The 13,600-nt window shown below is 34.6% G+C and overlaps 1 long non-coding RNA gene across 1 annotated transcript in view; it reads right to left on the bottom strand.

The window, feature by feature from the left end:
- LOC146997024 (uncharacterized) overlaps positions 1–12,763 on the bottom strand; it is a 53,510-nt gene extending 40,747 nt beyond the window's left edge. Inside the window, exon 1 of the long non-coding RNA XR_015040984.1 lies at positions 12,475–12,763. This is a non-coding gene — a long non-coding RNA (uncharacterized LOC146997024). The remainder of the gene's footprint in view (positions 1–12,474) is intronic.
- Between the last annotated feature and the right edge of the window lie 837 nt (positions 12,764–13,600).

Below are 13,600 nucleotides of genomic sequence, written 5' to 3'. Positions count from 1 at the left end.
AAGCCTTTATCGTCTAACTTTGTCAGATGTAAATACCTAGGTATTATCCTAAATTCGGAATTAATGTAACCCTATATTAACACGTTGAGCCCCGCGCGTATGTTTTAGGCAATCCCGTTCAGGCCACGCGCTTCGCTTAAAAGCGCTGGTATTGAAGGGCCAGTGATTCATATCGCGGCAGTTGTGAAAAAGAAGATATTCCGTCGAACAAAAAATGCAAGAATATCTAGAAAACGACAACATAAACCGCGAAGAAAACCGGGAAAAGCCTCTGAAGTACGAAAATATTGTAAATTATGTTATGATAAAAATGCAACAGAAGCTGATAGAGTAATGGCCAGAAAAAAAGACTAAAAGAGTGTTGTCACATTTTGTAATAGCTGTAATGGAGAGCCGTTTTTATATTTATCGTGTTTCAATGAAATCCAATGAATCAAAATCAAATCATGAATCAAAATTAAGTAAATTTTAAATAAATTTTGTGTAATTTCATAAAACAGTGTAAATTTTATAGTTATATATCATGTTACACGCTGTCAGCCAGCGGCGGTCGACGCGGCCTAAACGAAAACTTCTAGTGTCAGCCACAAATGGCTGACGCGACCTAAACGGAAAGTCTAGCGTCAGCCACAGATGGCTGACGCGACCTAAACGGAAAGTTTAGTACAGCCCCAGATGGATGACGCGTACTAAACGGAAAATTTAGTGCCAGCCACAGACGTCTGAAGCGACCCAAACGGAAATTCTAGTGTCAGCCACAGATGGCTCACGCGGCCTAAACGGAAAAGCTAGTGTCAGCCACAGATGGCTGACGGGGCCTAAACAGAAAAGCTAGTGTGACGCGGCCTAAACGGAAAATCTAGTGCCATGACGCGGCCTAAACAGAAAATCTAGTGCCATGACGCGGCCTAAAAGGAAAATCTAGTATCAGCCAGATGGCTGACGCGGCCTAAACGGAAAATCTTGTATCAGCCACAGATGGCTGACGTGGCGTTCAACGTGGTAAGAAAAATTCTTTATGCGAAGTTAGCCAAAACCTAATATTACCTTATATTGGGTACTTTGACTTCTAAATTAAGGCCTTATCTAGGTCAGTGTTCTCTAAACTCATCCCAGTCCAAATTCAACTTTCAAGAGTAAAACTATTTCCTACATGCGCAGAAATATGACCCATTCAAAAACGTATTATCTTGCTCACGTTATGAACCAAAAGCAAAATGTTTTCACTCAAATGATGAGCATATGTCAAGCAAGAAATGCTTGAAAGCAAACTCATTATTGTTGCGCACTTTCACAAAAGCAGTTTTTATTCTATTCCAAGGCACGAATTGTTAAGAATATTCTTATTCTTTAAAGAAGTACCACGCTTTTGGTCCACCAGCGGCGGAGTAGTAAAAGACGCTGAAAACTGGTACTTCGGTCGAGGGTTCGAGCCCCGGCGAACGGGCGGGCTCCATGGGCGTTTTCGTGGTTTTTTTCCGTGTGTAACGTGGACACGAGCCAATACCTCCACGGGGCATTCTGCCCTTTCTGTGTAATAAGTAAACAGCACCAGGCTTTGTTAAATCTGTTTTGTGAGTCCTAAGTTCGCATCGATTCAGCCTGTACTAGTCTTTAGTCTTGTCTGTTTTCCTTCTTCTAGCCAATTCCCAAACATAGGTACTTTAAGACAAGTACTTTGGAAGTTTTTGTTTTGTTTATTTGATTACGGCAAAGCATTTGAGGGCTACCTTCGTAAGGGGAGGGATGCCTTCATGGACAGACTACCTACGGAAAACTGGCTCATATATAAACGTTATACATGGGGGGGGGGGCAAACCACGATTTCACGGGATTCGAATCTCGGAGAAACTACCAGTGCTGACCGAGTTTACTGCTCGGCCGCTGGTGGGCCTAGTATTTTGGCAGGTGATGTTGAAATTTTCGCGTTACTCATAATTCGCACTTTAGTTAGCGTAAAGACTATAATCAGATACAAATTTTGCACTCTGATGTAACTTAGAATTGCATCTAAATCCAGTTCCACTTAGATTCAATTCAATATTCAAAACAAATAAAACACATATAATAAAAGAAAGAGTAAATAATACATATAATAAAAGAAGTACATATACTACATATAATAAAAGAAAGAGTCTGTCTCTGTGTGTGTGCCTCCTATCGAGACGAGATCAATTCAATCCACGATATTTTATCCAATTTATTGACGACACGAACAACACATGACAATGAAGAAAACACGTATAAATCCAGTCATAGTTTCCACTTACAAAAATTATCCTTCAACGTTGTTGCAGACTCAAAAGCACTAAATCAACTCAAAGAAATTCAGACGCACAGCGCCATTTGGCCCCTGTAATTCTAGTTACCTCCGCCCCGAATGATCAGGGGTTCATTCAAAATTTACATTAATGCAATTTTAAGCAGAAGAAACTTCGCAATATCGCGGCATTACATTACCGAATGTTAATTCATGCATGACAGTAACGAAATTTAAGAAAATATATACAAAAACACTTTTATTTTATAGAAATGAATACTTATAGGACTTGGAAAAAACATAATGAGGATCGCATTAGATTGGAATAAGGTTTTGGTTTGGTTTGGTTTATTGAGATTACGGCAAAGAACACTAGGGCTATCTGCCTAAGGGAAGGGATGCCTTCGTGGAGGACTTTCTAAACGAAACTGGCTCGTATACACGTTACACACCACGAAAACGCCCATGCAGCCAGCCCGTTCGCGGGATTCGAACATCGGACCGAACTACCAGTGTTCAGAGACTTCACCGCTCGGCCGCTGGTGAGCAGATTGGAATCTAATAAGGAATGGCTAAAGAAATTAAAGGACTTAAAAAGAGGTTTAAACTAAGAAAGTGCTGAGCCAATGACCTTTCTTAATACCAATATTTGTTGACCCAGGGACAACACGCAAATTAGGCCTAGTAAATTTTCTAAGCTGTTGGCGTTATAATTGCGATTCAATATTATTTTATATTGACATTAAGACAGCCTTGGCAATTGAAGAAAATCTAACCAAGCGAAAAGGGCTATCACTGTCATTGAAGATTTTTGATTTGATTAAGCAAATCAAAGATTTCAAAGCGAGCAAAGGCATCACTGTACGAAAAAAGAAAAACTACTTTTATCTTCATCGCGCGAGACTGCGTGTCGGAAATTCGAAAGAAGACTCTTTCAAATATTTTGCGATATTGCTGTTGAAATGAATTTTATATGGTTTAAGGGAAAAGAACATGATATTTAATAAATAAAGGTAACACACAAAACGTTAAAAAAAAAGCCCCTTTGTGTGTAATGTAAAATCTGAAAGCTTTCAAATTTTTTTTTTTTTTTCTTTATTTCTTTTTTCCTTGCCCAAAAGGGCTTTTAGCCTCGAAACACAATCTTACGTTGTTTAATTTTTCATTCGAATCTGTCATCACTCGGAAAAACGTAAGATATTATTCTTTCAATCTCTTATTAATTAACAAATTAAACTATTTAAAAGCACGTAAGTTTTTTCTCCCTTCTCTGCACGTTCCTTCCTGCTCTAAGTGGAAGTATATTCGAGGCGTTATTCGGAAGGTCCGGCGTTCGAATCTCCGCGAGAGCGTTGCCCATTTTCTCAGTTATTTTATAGATATAATATAAAGTTCTTTTTTTTACTGTTAATGGGATTGACTATAAAATACATTTAATTAACGCTATGTCTAACTAAAAACATTCAGTATTTTTATAGAATTACATTACCAATCTTTTTCCTTTCCAAATACATGAAAGATGTTATATTATATGTTAGTCTAATGTCCTACAAATCTATATCTATCAATATCTAGTCACCTAATGTCCTATAAAATGTGTCGCTATTCCACTTGCTCCATGTCCATACATAAACTCTACTGATAAACCATATTAATATTTAAAAGAACCTTTGTTTAAAAAAAATGTATTTGTAATATTTAGATCGTATTAACAGAACTGTTGATCACAATAAGCGACGAATTTTCCTTGTTTTCATATACAAACTGGAGGGAGTCGTGCAATTCGATGACAATATCCAAATGATAATATTAAGGGGCATTTACTGCATTTTACACATTTTCCGATTAATAGGTTTGACTCAAACTCTTCGTTAACACAAAGCGAATGGGCTGACAGCATGAAAGTTTGCGTGATTTTCCTCGCAAGTGACGTGAGAATACGAGCCAGTTTTTATCAAAAAATCCTCCACGAAGGCATATTCTTCCTCTAGGGTGGCATATTTTGCCACAATTCTAATAATAATTTTTTACTGCACTGTGTTTACATTTTTAGCCTTCTATACAATTAAATCTGATGATCAAAGCATCTTTTTAAATTAAGGCATAACAGCTCTAATTAAACTAAATTTTATTTTGTATTTATATAAAATGTACAATGTTTCTCAATAAACAGTAAGTTTCGCAAAAAATGTATTTTTCTAGACTAAAAAGATTAAAACACTTTTTTCAATGGGGTGCGGAGATATATTTTCAGATTCAGTGGGGTGCGACTCGCTAGAAAGGTTAAGAAACACTGATCTAGACAAAAGCCAGTGCACCTCGAAGCGCTTTTTTTCGAAATTAAAATTCGATTTTTTTTTTTTTTTTTTGGACGAAATCGCGTCATTTTGAGACATAATGGGCTATAGGAAAGCGAGATTTTACTCTACGCACTCCATTTTCACATCGTCATGAAATGTAGGCACATAGCTATTTTACGAAATTAAAATAAATTTCGTATTTCAATAAATCGATGAAATAGGAATTTATTTAACAAAGTGAGCTTAACACCTTTTCAACGGGATTTTTTTCTAAAAAAGTTTATGTCTAAAAATGTACAGTTTATTTTTCTTATGTACAGTTATGTACAGTTTATTTTTGGGCACGTTAAACTTTCATCCTTGCGACTGCTTTTACAAAAAGAATTTTGGAAAAATGATAACATTTTGTATTTTTAAAAAACCTTTTCAATGAAGCTTCCGAGTACACTTCTCACATCTTTAAAAATGTGATTTTGGCAACAATTTTCCCGTCTTATTGTTGTTGATAGATTTTTGATGAAATCGCATCATTTTGAATAGTTTCATTCTTTTAGAAATATGGGTTTGGCAACAATTTTTCATCGTATTTCTTATGTCACTGTTTTTAAGAGATTGGCATGTTTCATTGTCATTTTATATATATATATATATATATATATAATACTTTTTTTTTTGATAAAATTGTTCTGCACAGTAAAATTCTGCGCGGAATTTTTTGTTTTGAGTTTCTTCCATGTTATTTTTAAGATATTGAAAAGTTTTGCTGATTTTTTTTCTTCAACGGAAAGTTGGTTAATTTTTTATTAGGATAATTAATATTTGTATTAAGGGATATAGCTTATTTCATTGTAATTTTTTTTCTCTTTATGAAGTTGTTCTGCAGAATAAAATTCTAAGCAGTTTTAAATTTAACTGTTCTCTTCAGCCATTTTTTCGATACATTTAAAAGCCAGACAAAGGCTGGAAGCGAAGCTGCAAGTAGATTATAAATTAAATACAAAATTTAACATTCGGGTTTCCAGGTGTCCATGTTCAGGTGGAGGACTACGTTATTCAGAACTGGATGGTTGTAGGTACCGTCGTTTTTTCACAGTGTGCGAAACAGGCGTACATTCATGCAGATTCTTCATTATTTAATTTCTTTAAAATGAATGCAGGGCAGCAATAGTTTGAAAAGCGATATCTCGTGTAAACCTCGAAACGTAAAAACCCGTTTCGAGAGCAGTAGTCCGTTTGGGCCAATAAATCACATAAAGATGAAGAAATAAACAATCAGACAAATGAGATGACATATGAAGTGACAAGTGAGGTCATATGCGATGTCACTTGAAATGGAATGGCCAGTCCTGGGAAAGATTTAATGTACTAAGAATGTACGAGGTTTTAAACAGGACATACGAAGCAGATGATACAGCTTTGAGCTTGAAATTAACATATATATATTTTAAAAAATATATAAAAGGTATATAATATTAAAAAAATAAAAAACACAAAAATATATATAAAAGTTCAAAATAAAACATAACGTAGGTGTGATAATTACTTGGTGTAAATGCTTGATGAGTTTAAAAGTTTTGCTGAAGTCTGTTGCTTTAAAGGCAATATCAGTTTTTTTCAAGCACAACTTTGGCAGTTTTAAACTAAGTCAAGTAAATTTTCGCTTTCGGAGCAGTTCTTGTAAACATCAGAGTGAATGATTCATCTTTGTGACTACCAGGTTTTGAATTGTTCTCCCAAGCAGTAACCTGGATGTTGTTGTTATTATTATGTACGTGTTGCGCCCTAAGACACTACACGGAAGGGAGTGACGTCTTCGTGGAGGACTTTCTAAGGAAACTGGCTCGTATTAACACGTTACGCATGGGGAAAACCACGAAAACGCCCATGCTGCCAGTCCGTTCGCGGGATTCGAATATCCTGGATGTTGCTTGGCCAAAAGCTGTTTGTTTAAAATGTCAGAAAATTTTCCTTACAAAGAGGTCTTATAGTTTTGAAAAAGTTTATGTTTAAAAATGTATAGTTTATTTTTCTTTGATTTTTGGACACGTTAAACTTTCATTCTTGCGACTGCTTTTACAAAAGAATTTTGGAAAAATGATAATATTTTGTATTTAAAAAAAATTTTTAAATGAAGCTTCTGAGTACATTTCTCACATCTCATATCTTTAAAAATGTAATTTTGGCAACAATTTTCCCGTCTTATTGTTGTTGATAGATTTTTGATGAAATCGCATCATTTTGAATAGTTTCATTCTTTTAGAAATATGGATTTGGCAACAATTTTTCATCGTATTTTTTATGTCACTGTTTTTAAGAGATTGGCATATTTCATTGTTATTTATATATATAATACATTTTTATTGATTTTTTTGATAAAGTTGTTCTGTAGAGTAAAATTCTGCGCGGAATTTTATCTTTCTTGAGTTGGTTTCACGTTATTTTTTGCTTATTTCACTGTTTGTAAGATATTGAAATGTTTTGCATGTTTTTTTTTTTTTCCTTCAACGGAAAGTTGGTTAATTTTTTTATTAGGATAATTAATATTTGTATTAAGGGATATAGCTTAACTCACTGTAATTTTGTTATACGTAATCACTCTTTTTTTTATGAAGTTGTTCTGCAGAGTAAAATTCTACGCAGTTTTTAAATTTAACGTTTGGTGTTTCCCTTCAGGCATTTTTCCGGTACAATTAAAAGCCAGACGAAGGCTGGCAGAGAAGCTGCTAGTAATTTTCAAAAATTTTCTTAACTCCGAAATGGCTATTAAAGGCAAAACGTTTTAATAGATGAAACTTCTGTATTCTTAAAAGTAACAAATCACATGAAACTTCAGTTGTACGTCATTACCCTGTAGAGATATCAGGTTGTTTCGAAGCAGAAGTCGTGAACAATGTGCAATGCCTTCGCTGGGAATCGAACCTCGGACTCCTCGAATACTCGCCGAACGCGCTGACGAAGTGTGAACATACCACGAAGGCATGCTAAGAAGGTGGAAGAAATACCTTAGAACCTTTAAAAATCCATTGATTTGCTGCAAGACAAATTTTTATGATTGAGCTTTACTTCGCAACGCATTCCTACAGAAAAACTGTTGAAGCTTTTAAAGATTACCTCCCCAAATGTTGGTGAATTTAACAAGACAATAAGTTTCCGATTGGTAACTTAATTTCGAGAAACTAAAGCAAGCGTTCACTATAAGAAACGAAGTAGCCGCCAGTCTCCTCCGAGTTCGGACAAAATGGACTCGCAATCAAATCTATGCGTTGCGAAATAATGCTCAATCATAAAAATTCTTCGGTAAATCGATACCAAATAAAACAGTTATAGGGGGTCATTAAATGAAATGATTTGCCATTTATATCCATTTTGTAATTTCAAAATTTTTGTGAATTTGATGAAAGCGAATTTTGGAACTCCCTGTACCTTTCTACAGAAAACAAAGGTTAAGATTCTATAATGCATTTTAAGCAACATCGTAAAACTCAAAAATAAAATAATTTTAATAATAAAGAAGAGTAAATACATTTTTGACACCATTTGCTGTCAATAATGGTACATAAAGAATTTTTCTTCCCCTTTTCAGCTCAAAGGCTGTTAGAGCCCAGAAGTGTTGGTTCACTATAAAAGTCCGAATCTCTTTTCAAATTGTTGCCACCAAATATTAGCGCCCTGCATTATATTTAGAAAAATTAAATAATGAAGAATCTGCATGAATGTATGTATGTTTCTGGCACTGTGTTCTGGCAACGCAAAATTCTGTTTTGAGACTAATAGCCCTTCTTAGCTAACGCCTTTTGGGCTAATATTACATAGTTTTTTAAAGAAAAGTGTAAAATATAAGAGAAAAAGACCATTTTAAAATCCTTTCTTTTATATTTTCAGAGAAATCGGCATGGAACAGAGCAGTTATAAGCAAATGAACCTTAAAATATCTTCTGAAGATTATTTCAGCCGCGAAGTATCTTCATCATTTTGTCTCTTCCACCACGATTCTCGAGATTTTTATCTAGTTAGCTATAGGGTATTTTCTTCGTCCTTCCTGCATGCCTTCGTGGTGTAACGCTAGCATGCGTGGCATTCGAGAGGTCCAAGTTCGAGTACTGGCGAGGGTACTTACTGCTTATTTTTCATGTCTTCTGGTTCTAAATAACCTAACGTCTCTACAGTGGGGCCCGAACTAAAATGTGGAGGATGATGATTCTTCACCAACAGAATTTGGCGATTGAGTCCCCTTACCACCAGTCACTCTTTAAAAGGGGATTATATAAGTTATTTTCTTCCTCGTTCCTGTATGCCTTTGTTGTGTAACTGTAGCAGACTCGGCGCTTATTGGAGAGAGTCCAGGTTCCAGTATGTTGCTAAAGAAATCATATTTTGAATAACATTGTCCTCTACCCGATTATGAACATCTGAAAGCCCGGATCAGGATTTTTTTGTCTATGTCATATTTTGTAAAGCTTTAACGAATTTTTGATTAAAAAACTCAACGATTCCTAAGTGAACAGTGGTAACACTGTACGAAAAAAAAAAAAAAAAAATGTATAATATAATAATATATAATATAATAAATGTGTAATATATATATAAATATATAATATATAATATAATAAATGTGTGAGAGACTATCTATCGGAAATTATCAAGATATGCTGTTTCAACCCAAACGGACATTACCGCAAGTGCTCCCGATGTTATGTATGAGAGTGTAAATGAAAGACATGCCTAAATACAACTAACAAATTACGAAAATGATCATGTAAAATTACGCAAAAAAAATCACTAAAACCGTTTTGTCACTTTTAAAACGGCTGTCATCATGTTTTTCTCTCATTATGAAAAACCAACAGTACCTAAAGCTAGCAAATGCTAAAAAAAAAATAGTCCTCCATACCCGAATATGAGCAATTGAAAACCCGAATTTACAATTTGATTTATTGTCCATTTAATATTTGGAAAGCTGAAAAATAAATGAGTTATGAAAATTTTGGAAGTGGGACATAACTTGAAAAAAAAAATTACAATCTAGCCTGTTTCTGTTAACTATTAAAATCGAAGCATAAATAAAAATACAAATGTTTGTATGCAAACGTCTGTACCTTCAGATCTTTGGATTTGCATCTATTTATGCCTTTATTGGCACTGGGAAAAGTAAACCTTAATAATTTCACTAACGCATCTACACTTTTCAACTAGCATGCTGCGGCCCGCCAGCGGCTGAGCCGTAAAGTCGCTGAACACTGGTAGTTCATCCGAGGTTCGAATGCCGCGAACGGGCTGTCTCATGGCATAGTCTATATGAGTCAATTTCCCTTAGAAAGTCTTCCACGAAGGCATCCTTCCAGTTAGGCAGATATAGACCTCTATGCTTAATCGCATAAACCAAACCAAATCACATAGCATCCTGCATCGAAATCGACGTCTTCCGGAAATTCCTACTTTCTTGCATGTGTATTGTTCACATTTTTAAGCGAAAATTATTTGGAACTTATCACGTTCACACGATGACTACCACACGAGTTTGTACGAAAATCTCCTTCTGGCCAGCAGGGCTGCTGTACTATACGTCAATTGTTTCCAATCGTAGGAGGAGTTTAAAGCATCTTGAACGAAACTTTTTGGGAAATGCATTCAGTTTAAAGAAGTATCTGAAGAAAGAAGTATCTAAGAAAGTGTGCAAGATTCGAAATACCTATTTTTGTGTAGTGACAAATTAACACCATAATTATCGTTCCTCTATTCCATTAGAAAAAAGAAAAATGAAATCTGAAAGCTTTAAGATTTTATATTACGCCCAGAAGGGCGTTTTTTAAACGTTTTGTGTGTTACCTTTATTTAATAAAGCAAACACACTTGTTCACACTTAAACCACATAAAATTCAATTCAACAACAATATCAATGAATATTTTTAAAAATGCAAAATAGCATATTGTTAGAATTTCCGATACAGTCTCGCAAGCTGGAGATAAATGTTTAAAAATAGCATATCTTGATAATTTCCGTTAGATAGTCTCTCACACTAGAGACATATTTCTTTTTTTTTTTTTCTTTCCGTACAGTGTTACCACTGCTCACTTTGAAAGCGTCGGGTTTGTTAATAAAAAGTTCGTTAAAGTTTTACATAATTTGCAATAGATTATAAAACGAAATGGAAATTCATTTAAATATAATGCAGAACTGTAACATTTGGTGGCAGCAGTTTGAAAAGTGAAACGAACATTGATAATGAACCAACGCAAAAATCACAAAGCGAAAACAATAGTCCTTCAGAGACAAAACCCCTTTGGACTAAAACGTAATTGGGAATTGGACATTTAGTAATTAAAAATTCAACTATTACTTAAAAAAAATGTTTTCTGTAGGCAAATACTGCAATGAATCTATTACGATGGATAAAATTAAATAAAAGGAACTGCAAACCTACGTATTCATCTGATATATATCCCTTAGATACGAACAGCAGCTATATGCTTATCTTATATTTATAATGCATCCTTTTTACCCAAACTCATTACATGCGAGGATTACATCTTATAAAAGTTGCATGTTATATCCTAGTCGCAACCCCTTTTCTCGACTGAGATTTTTTCGCAACCCCAGGACCCTATAAGCATTACGCAAATCCTATTGCAATTTTAGGTCATTTACTTTATTTCTAATTTTAAGACGCAGAACAATGTGAACATTTTAAACAAGTAACAGACGAAATGACAGCGTCACGTGCAAAGCAAGTAAAATGAAAGTTTATATTGTAAAAAGAATCCGTCAAAACGTTTTCGTTTTTCGATTTTGTTTGAATGGTCTTATCTTTAACCATCTTCAGATATATTGTGTAAAAATATTTGTTAACTGTAAAATTATTATTACAAGTTAAAGCAATATTAAAACTGCTACTGCAGGTTGCAACCTATAGTTCAAAAGACTCTGCTCTAAATACACTGAAAATGCTCGTAGAAAGTGTATGCCAATTACACAGTATTCTAATTCAGCTCTGCCTCACAATTTCAGTTCAGTATATAAAAGTAATATTCAATACATAAATCCGTGCATACGATGTGAAAATACTCCAACACATTCCTAATACACAGAAACCACTCATAAAATTCTTATTCACAATGAAGTACTTTTTAGATGTATAATTGTTTCTTAATTTCAAAACAATATAATAAGGAGCTAATTTTTGGAATATGGTAACAGGTAGTTTGGCGACATTTTGGTAAGGCGATAAAGGTTACTAGCTAGGGCTTTAGCAGTGTACATGGATAAAGTCAAGAGTGTGCGCAATGCCATTTTTGTGCAATTCTGGGATGTTTTTTTAAGTGAAAATAGGTCGACGTGCACATGGATGATAACGTGTATGTGCAATTCTTAAAAAAGCGGCAAGCAGTGGGCGATTCTGCACTTTGCCCCAATTTCGCACCTAATCTTCGTCATGATTAAGCAGTTTTGTTCCATAAAAGTTCTAGCATAAGCGTAATTCGGCTAGCAGATTGTTGGAAAAAAATGTTGAGTTAAAAAAAAAAAAAAAATGCCTTTACTTCGTGAAAACAAAATGGCGACCAAAACAAAACTAGCAGGTTGCTGTAGCAGGGTTGGTCGCCACATTTTAGCCGAAAAATCGCCAAGTTACCATAATCCAAAGATTAACCATAATTTCAGTACCCAATCGTACATATCAGATTATAAACAATTATCATATTTACCTCCAAATAACGCACATAAATAGAAAGAAAGTTATTCAAGGAAGATTTGTCAATACAGTTTACACTTGCATTCATCAATATCACTTCAAAACATTGAGTTATGTGCAATTTCTCACTATCATAAGCGACGAAACAAAATTATTCACAAATTACTGTGAAATTTATATAAATCAGTTTAATGTGCAAAATAACGAAGCAAAACCAAATACATACCGAATCGCTTCGAGGTGAACCAACAATCACATCTTTTAGTCCTAATAACTTCAAATCAAAACATAAACAATCCATCCCGCTTATGCTAAACCCGCTGAATATGCTTGTAGCTCTCCAAATAAATGTTTTAAATGCACACTATATCTCTGAATCAACTTCAGATCACATTTTAATGTAAAATATAACGCAAAATTTCAGATACACTATGTAATTACCAAAAAAATAATGATAAATTGAAGAGCTCGCAGAACCAGAGACAGCAATGGCGCCGAGCATGCGCAGAACCAAACATTAATGCCGTAATCGAGTACCCAATGACTCGCCAGCAGCCGAGCGGTAAAGTCTCCGAACGCTCGTAGTTCGGTCCGAGGTTCGAATCCCGAGAACGGGCATGAGCGTTTTCGTGGTGTTCCCAATGTGTAACGTATACAGGAATCGGTTTCCCTTAGGAAGTCCTCTAGAAGGCTTCCCTCCCCTTAGGCAGACAGCACTCGAGGCTTTGCCGTAATCATATAATCAAACAAACGAACAAATACTCCATGACCTTGTAGGGACGATTCGAAAATAAACAACAAATTCGAGAGTGCTTATGTTATTCTAATTTCAGAACATGAAGAGAAAATATTGAAAAGCCACCTGCATGAATATAACAGCGTGTTCGGAGGCGAGCTGATGCTATAAAACGAGCAATTATCTGAGCAACACAGCGAAACGTGAAACTTATCAACATTTATTCAGAGAATGAGGCATCGATTTAAGCAACTACAGATTTCAGAAATAAATCTCCAATTGTACAAAAGATTCCTGAATTTTTTGTCTTTTTTCTGTTTGCTAATTATAAGAAAAGCTTGTCATCGTGTTACAATCATAAAATCATGATGATTGATAAAATTGAATAAAAATAAAATAAATAATCGCAGATGACTTTTTCTTTTTAGATTCTGCAATCTAACGGTTTAAGAGAATAGAGTTAAAAAAGTGCAGTGAGTATTTTCTAAATGAAGGTAAATAAAATTAAATAAAAAAATAGCTAATTTTTAAAATACAGTCCACTATATTTCTTGTAAAAAGCGTCTATAATCGCTAACAAAATTATTCCAAAGGGGTAATTTGCCAGAAGAAATAT

This window comes from Stegodyphus dumicola, chromosome 5, assembly GCF_044657685.1.
Source record: "Stegodyphus dumicola isolate Sdum_Otavi_A_Nest chromosome 5, ASM4465768v1".
Classification (NCBI taxonomy): domain Eukaryota; kingdom Metazoa; phylum Arthropoda; class Arachnida; order Araneae; family Eresidae; genus Stegodyphus; species Stegodyphus dumicola.
The sequence above is the reverse complement of the archived record's forward strand: the minus strand, read 5'-3'. Positions and strand labels throughout refer to the sequence as shown.